The following is a 7,706-nucleotide window of genomic DNA, read 5'->3' as shown; positions in this document are numbered from 1 at the left end:
ATCCAAAAACTTATAGGACAATTCCATACGTCCCAGCTCTGTCCGATCGCATCATCAAAATCCTCTCCAAAGACTACCAAAACATCACCATAGCGACCAAACAGCAACATACCATCCAAAGCATCCACACGAAAGTGAAACACCCTGTAAGTAAAGAAGAGATTAGCAATATTATTTACAAAATTCCATGTAACAACTGCGACAGTTGTTACATTGGAATGACACGAAACAATCTACGTAAAAGACTTAATGGACACAGATCAAACATAAACAAATTAGACAAAATATTAAATGATGTAAACACAAACACAACCACAGCTACTACAGCCTTAGCAGAATCAACAACAGCTCTTATAATGCATTCCGTACAATACACACACAGATTCAACCTAGACCAAACACTAATTATCGACCAAAGCAACAAACCATCAACTTTACCATTTCTAGAAATGTGCCATATAACGAATACTAACAATACTGTAAACAAACGAACAGATGTAGACAGTTTAAGCACCACATATGCAGGTGTATTACACTGCATCAAAAACATCCACCAACGTAAAAAAAAAACATCGCATAGCAACACAAGCTCAGATGGGACATAGATGAACTTTACCACTAGGGAACTGCTACCAAATTCAGAAAGGGGTTCATAACTCAAAAAGCAAAATTGCGCCAAAGTGTCTACGCCAAAAATTAACTAGTGTTACAAAAACCGAAGAGTAAGACATCAAACTTGCAATCAAGACAAATAATGTAACTTTTAACACAAATTATGTAATTCACAGTATGTACCAACATTTACACCATCCGACAGTTAAAATTAGACAAAATCACAGCAAACAAAAAACGAAATACGTATCGTAAGTAGGGAACAATTACTAACAGTCACATTCAATAAGAAAAATATAATTATTTTAGTTTCCCCTGAAGAAGACACCATCCAAAGTGTCGAAACGTCGGGTTAGATAACAACTCGTTTTGATTTAACAAGACTGCGTAGCCGTCAAAATCCGAATTTAAGCTTATTTGTATTGTTTTGTGCCACGTCATTTCATGGAGAACGTCCTTGGTTTCTCTCGATCTGGGTCAGTCTTTTGTATCGTTGGTACCGTTGGGTAAAGGTAAGTGAGTCCACCTGAGTAAGCAGCCGCCGACCCTGAGAGGGTATAGCCGTGGGGCTAGCCGGTAATTACACACTGGAGCATCACATGACCTCATTGGCCCTGAGCCAGCTATTCCGGTATCCAAGTGTTGGGTGAAGCTTCAGATTGACACCTGGGCTGCCACTCAGCACAAACAATACTGGAATAGTTTGGAGTTATGTCGTCAAACAAAATTGTATTGTACTGAGCCATCTCTACGGGTGGCGAAGTATCTAACTAATCTGTCTAAGCAGAATTGCAGCATGCTGGTCAAAGCATTGACTGGCCACTGCCGACTCAGTTATCACATGGCGAATATTCAGCAAGCTGATTCATTTGCCTGTGATAGCTGTGAATCCGATTATGGAACTTCGTATCATTTAATATGTAACTGTCCAGTTCTTGCGCAATTGCGTTTCCGAGTACTCGGGAAACACTTATTAAGTGAAACTGAATTCAGAAACCTGAATCTTCAGGATGTTCTGTTGTTCTTGACCCGCTGTGGTAAAGAGCTATAGGCTCTCTTTATGCTTTATGCGTCATCACAGTGCCCTTCTCAGGGCGCTGTTTGAACCCATTGTGGTACGCTTATGCGTTATTACATTGTCCTCTTTAGGACGCTATGTGAACCCATTGTGGTACGCTTTTGCGAGTATGACGATCCTATTCCCTTACCTGTCCTTTCCCATGTCCTATCCTTTTTCCTTCCCTTCTCCGTCAGGTAAATGATGAATAGGCTCGTGTTCATGGCGATGGCACAAATTTCCCGAATGGAGGAGAACGTGCCTCTAGAGCCGACCTACTGATACCTGATACCTGATAGGTGTTATCTCTATCATTGTAATCATTCATTTTTTATTCATTTTTTTTGATTTTCATTTCATTTATTCATAAATATACTTGTAGAATAAGGGTAATTCCTTATAAAAACTCTACAATCGGGTATTCTTTGTTGTTGCCTGAACCACTTTTTCGTATAACACAATTCATTTTTTAATACTAATAATAATCTTTAAACTTATAAATTCATTAAACTACCGCTACTTTTTATCCATTCTATTAATTTCCTTCATTAAGCCAGTCTACACATTCACGATGGAATCTTGCGATTGTATGAATTGCCTTTATTCTAGCTGGAATCTGATTCCATAAAACAGCTGCGCGTACAAAAAAAGAGGTACCAAAATGCGAGGAACGATGTTGAGGAAGAACGAAATGTTGAACACGTGTACTTTGAAAGATTTGCAGCTTCTCTCTAAGGTATTGAGGCCCCTGGTGTATTATTCTAAAGAAGGTTAAACAGCTTCTTAATTTGAAAGTTTTGAAACGAACATCCTAATAACTGTCTCTGTAAATGGCTTACACTAGAATATCTTGTTAAATTGAACACCCAACGTATGCACTGATTCAAGGATACTCTCAAACGGTCAAATGCAGCAGCAGAAGCGTTTAAAATCAATTCGGACCCATATGTAAGGTAAGGTAACAAAAGGGATTTGAAAAGCCTAATTTTAGTAGAGACTGGTAGCATTCCGGCGGTCAGTCTTAGGTGCCGTAGCCCTGCATAAATTTTACCACATAAAGCATTAATTTGGGCGTCCCATTCTAAATTACGTTGAAAAATAATTCCCAAATTAGTAGCTTTATCAATGTAATCTATTTCATCATTATTGATAAATAATCCGGGCAAAACAGGTGGAACAAGCCGTCTCGAAATAAACATTGCCTTAGTTTTCGAAGAGTTTATCGGTAGCAAATTAGTTGCTGACCATCGAGCAACATTCCTTAGATCAGCATTTATAAGTCTTGCCATACTATTAGGATCCATGTTAGTTGAAAAGCAATAAAGCTGGACGTCATCAGCAAACATATGAATAAAACATATCTTTAACACTGATGGAAGATCATTAATGAAGAGAGAAAATAAGAGGGGGCCTAACACAGATCCCTGGGGAACTCCTCTGCCTTGTGTAGCATAGTTGTCCCATGTTAATAGGGATTCCCATAGAACATGGGACAACTATGCTGCACACGGCAGTCCTGATAAAATATTAATTGGACTTGAAAGATTTCCACGGAGATCAACTACTTGAGAGCGACAATTCAGATAAGATTTAATCAAATATACTGCATTCCGGCCAAAATTGAATTGATGAGATAGTTTTTGTAATAATTTAACATGGGAGACTCTATCGAAAGCCTTTGAAAAATCTATTAAAAGTAAAAAGGCAGTACCCTTTTTATCGATATTTTGTAAAATATCATCATGAACCTTAAGCAGAGCTGTAGATGTGCTGTGACCAGAGCGAAATCCTGATTGATATTGGCTTAGCAAATCGTAACGTTGAATGTGAGACTGAATTTGACTTTTCAAAATTTTTTCAAAGACTTTGGAAAGAGAACAAAGAATGCTTATTGGGCGAAGATTATCAAGATTGTCACCTGTTGGTTTCTTTCGTATTGGAATAATTCTAGCTGATTTCCATGCGCGTGGGAATTTAGAGGTGGAAATAAAGAGATTGAATACGTACAGTGTATCAAACAATTGTCCGTACAGCAACTTTTTGGTCAAAATAATTTTCCATTCAAATGTTCATAACTTTTTTATACGTCAATCGAAAACGCTGAAATTTTGACCAAACATAAACCATGTATTAAAGCTTTATTGGTAAAATTTTGAGCGAGATCGAACAAGTTTTTTGAAAGTTATAGAACTTTTAGTAAAAGTTATAAGATTTTTGAACACATTTTCAAAACATTATATCTCAATATGTACTCGATGAAACTTTTTAATTTTTTTTCTGTGTTACAGCTTATACCTAAAGCTTTCATATGCAGCTTCGTTTGAAATTTTGTATTCACTACAAAAAATATGAAAAATGTGCTAATGTAGTTGACAATTTTTAAAAATTTACCTTATTTTGCACATATTTTCTGCCAAACGTTTTCCACCAATAAAAGTGCATTAACTGAACGAAAAATGCACAGGACCTACTCTTCATATGTAGTTTAGTAGGTCCTGTATGAAAATATTTCATTAAGACAGTTTAAAAAAGTTGAAAACACTTGGCACTTTTATTGATCAAAATATGATAAATTTCCAAATAACACTCTCAACATATACAGATTTTTCATATTTTTTGTAGTGAATATAAAACCTCAAACAAAGCTGCATATGAAAGCCTTAGGTATAAGCTGTAAAACAAAAAAAAATGAAAATGTTTCATCGAGTACATATTGAGATATAATGTTTTGAAAATGTGTTCAAAAATCTTATAAGTTTTACTAAAAGTTCTATAACTTTCAAAAAACTTATTCGATCTCGCTCAAAATTTTACCAATGGATCTCTAATATATGGTTTATGTTTGGTCAAAATTTCAGCGTTTTTGCTTGACGTATAAAAAAGTTATGAACATTTGAATGGAAAATTATATTGACCAAAAAATTGCTGTACGGACAATTGTTTGATACACTGTATGTTAATGGCGAGATAATCATAGGAAGAATTATTTTGATGAACCGCAAAGGAATACCATCCAAGCCTATCGCATTAGAAGAGATTGAAAAAACGGCTGCTGAGATGTCCTGTTCTGAGCAAGGAGAAAAGTCAAACCCATTTGTGTTAAGCGGCGGAACTGACGGAAGTGATGTTTCTCGGGTAAAGTGTTTTCCAAAGTAATCATTGATCTCATCGTTAGTGAACTTCGAATGTGGGCTATTTTGAACATTCCCAGTTACATTAAGATTTTTGACTTTTTTCCACATTTCTTTGTTTGAATTGGCTGATTCTAAATTAACGCTTATGAAGTCAGATTTAGCCTTCCTAATCAAATCGGTTACTTTATTCCGAAGCCTCTTGAATTGTGCATGATCAGAGTTATTTCTACTACATATCCATTGACGGTAAGCTACATCTCTCATAAGCATGGCATTTGCGATATTATCATTAAACCATGGAGCATTAGATTTTGAACGATAATGTACAAGTGGAACAAAATTCTCATACAATTCAGTAACGCAATTGTTGGAAAAATCTAGCGCTATATCAGAGTCAGAAATACTGTATAGCAGTGACCAATCAATTTCACTTAGAACCTGAATAAGATGTGGATAATTTATACGATTATAGTCTCTTTGTGGTATTGAAGGGTTTGTTCTGGTACGCGTAATATTCAGTGATGAAAAAATCATATCATGCTGAGAAAATCCAGAAGCAGCGACCTGATTGAAATTCAACACAAAGTTTGTGTCGTTGGTTACCAACAAGTCAATAAGAGAGCACCCACCAGAATAGAAATGTGTAGGTTCATTGTTTATACATGATAGCCCAAATGTATCCATCATGCTACAGAATCGATTTGTCCTCCCACATGACTTCATCAAGTTTGTATTGAAATCGCCAATCAATACTATACTAGTGTAGCTAAGTGATAATTCTGTAAGTTTTTCATCCAAGACACCAGCGCAATCAACACCAGGTGGGCAATAAATCACACCAAGAAGAAATTTTTCATGGTTGATTCGAACATCGATAAATAAGTATTCAGTGCGATTGCTATCATTCACATCAACTAATGACTCTGAAGCAGCAATTATTTTACAAACTAGGTCATTTTTATAATATACACATAATCCTCCACCTCGACTATATCTACGGTCGTGTCTCAAGAAACCATACCCATCGATAGCAACAGAATTATCAGAAACATTTTCATGTAACCAGGTTTCAGTAACACAAATTAAATCTAATTTACTGTTGGTAAAGCAGTTCCTAAACTCATCGAATTTGCTCAATTGACGGGCACACAAACTTTGTACATTCAAGTGACATAGATTGATACAGTCATCTCGAAGAGCAACACTCATTACCGCTCGCGGAATATTGGAAACACTTCCATTTGCACGCGCAACATTAGTTGCTTGACTAACCGGCATCATTGGGAAGCAATACAGTCAAACATGAAGTGAAGAACAGGCAAAAATGAAGGAAAATTGTGAATGGATAAAACAGCAGATCAACAAAATACATCGTAATCATCGCAGAATATTTGCTAATTACCTACATTACTATTAAGTGGTCCGAGATCGCTAATTCAACTAATGAAAATAACTATGAGCTACAAATACAGCAACAAGCAGCAGCAACAGCATCCAATGGCAGCAGCGCTTTGTAGCCACTTTGGTGTGACTTTCAGGAAGGAAGAATACACGGAAAAGTAAAAGGAATGGATTCACAGGATAAAATCAGATAGGAATTATAAAAGTATTCATAGGAGTGGTAAAATATCTATTGACTTTCAGGAGTGGAATAATCAAAGGAAAACGAGGATAGGAATCACGGAAAAAATGTTTGATGGGAAGATGATAATACAAGGAAAGGTATTATGTGTGATGTCCGTAATCGATTAGTTGAGTAACGTCGAAAATCGGTTGAGCGGCAACATCTCCCATCGGTTTGACAAAGACTATCCCAGCCTTCGAAAACACATTACTTATGTGGCCCGAACGTTTTAGCTTGAGTGCGACCCCTTTGATATTTCGCGCTGATTTCGTTAAGTTTTCGTTCAGAAACACTCGTTTGCCACCTTCAAAGCCCAGATCACTCAGGCTCAAGTTCTTTCTGGCAAGATAGCGGAGGAAATAATCATTCCTCGAAGCTTTGAACGCAAACTGAAGTAGAATAGGAGGCGTAGCACCGACGGCGATAGGAAAACGGGCTAGACGCTTGGTGTACACAGGCGGAGCATCGGAATCGGTGTATCCAAGAGTAGCAGACATCTGTTTTACTAGCACGTTAGTATTCTCAGCTGGACTGTACGGAACACCAATAAGCAGCAGATCATTCGATTTAGAAGCCCTGTCAACAGCATTCTTATTTCTTTGGATCTGGTCATCGATGTTGGTCTGTGATTTTCTTAACTGATTAAAATCCCGTACACAATCAGTCTTCAGTTGTTGTACCTCGTTACGTAGCGTAGACATTTCATTCACCAGAGAAGCGTTGCTGGAGTCAATCTTCGCCTCTATCCTCGCGTTTCCATCCTCGATCATCTGCTTCATTCGTTGCAATAGTTCATCAAAATTCTCCACATGATCCGCAGTTTGATTGAGGTCTTCTCGGGAGAGTGTTTTAGTTTGGCTCTCACTACCAGATCGCAGGGAAACGGTGAGTGTATTCTTGTCCTTCCCCATTGTGCCGACACGGTATTGCACTTTGTTGTTGTTCATCCGAAATAGAAGATGAAGTGAGCGTTTGTTGATTTATAACGACGAGAGAGATGATAACAACAATGGAGGGCTCGAAATTGCGGTTTGATCCAGTAGTAAAAACACAGTTTTTATTCAGATTTCAGTCGCAATCTAGCAAATAACATGATTTTTAGACTAAGCGAGGGTTAGCTGGTCACACCATCACGAAAAAACGGCAGCTCACAAGCAATTAGCAGGTCAAAATCTTAGTTGAATCACGAACACTGACAACTCACTCCCTACCAGACTGCATTCTCCTCACACTCACATCGAATTTGTGATAAAATTGAGTTTTGGCGTTATAAAACTTG

At 37.3% G+C, this 7,706-nt stretch overlaps 1 long non-coding RNA gene across 1 annotated transcript; it reads left to right on the top strand.

The window, feature by feature from the left end:
- Positions 1 to 549: 549 nt before the first annotated feature.
- On the top strand, positions 550 to 1,022 carry LOC134285585 (uncharacterized). Its single transcript, XR_009996487.1, has 3 exons — positions 550 to 722; positions 789 to 863; positions 922 to 1,022. It is a non-coding gene; the product is annotated as an uncharacterized LOC134285585 (long non-coding RNA).
- Positions 1,023 to 7,706: the final 6,684 nt, after the last annotated feature.

Source organism: Aedes albopictus, chromosome 1 (assembly GCF_035046485.1).
Source record: "Aedes albopictus strain Foshan chromosome 1, AalbF5, whole genome shotgun sequence".
NCBI classification, from domain to species: Eukaryota; Metazoa; Arthropoda; class Insecta; order Diptera; family Culicidae; genus Aedes; species Aedes albopictus.
This window is presented reverse-complemented; position numbering and strand designations above follow the sequence as displayed.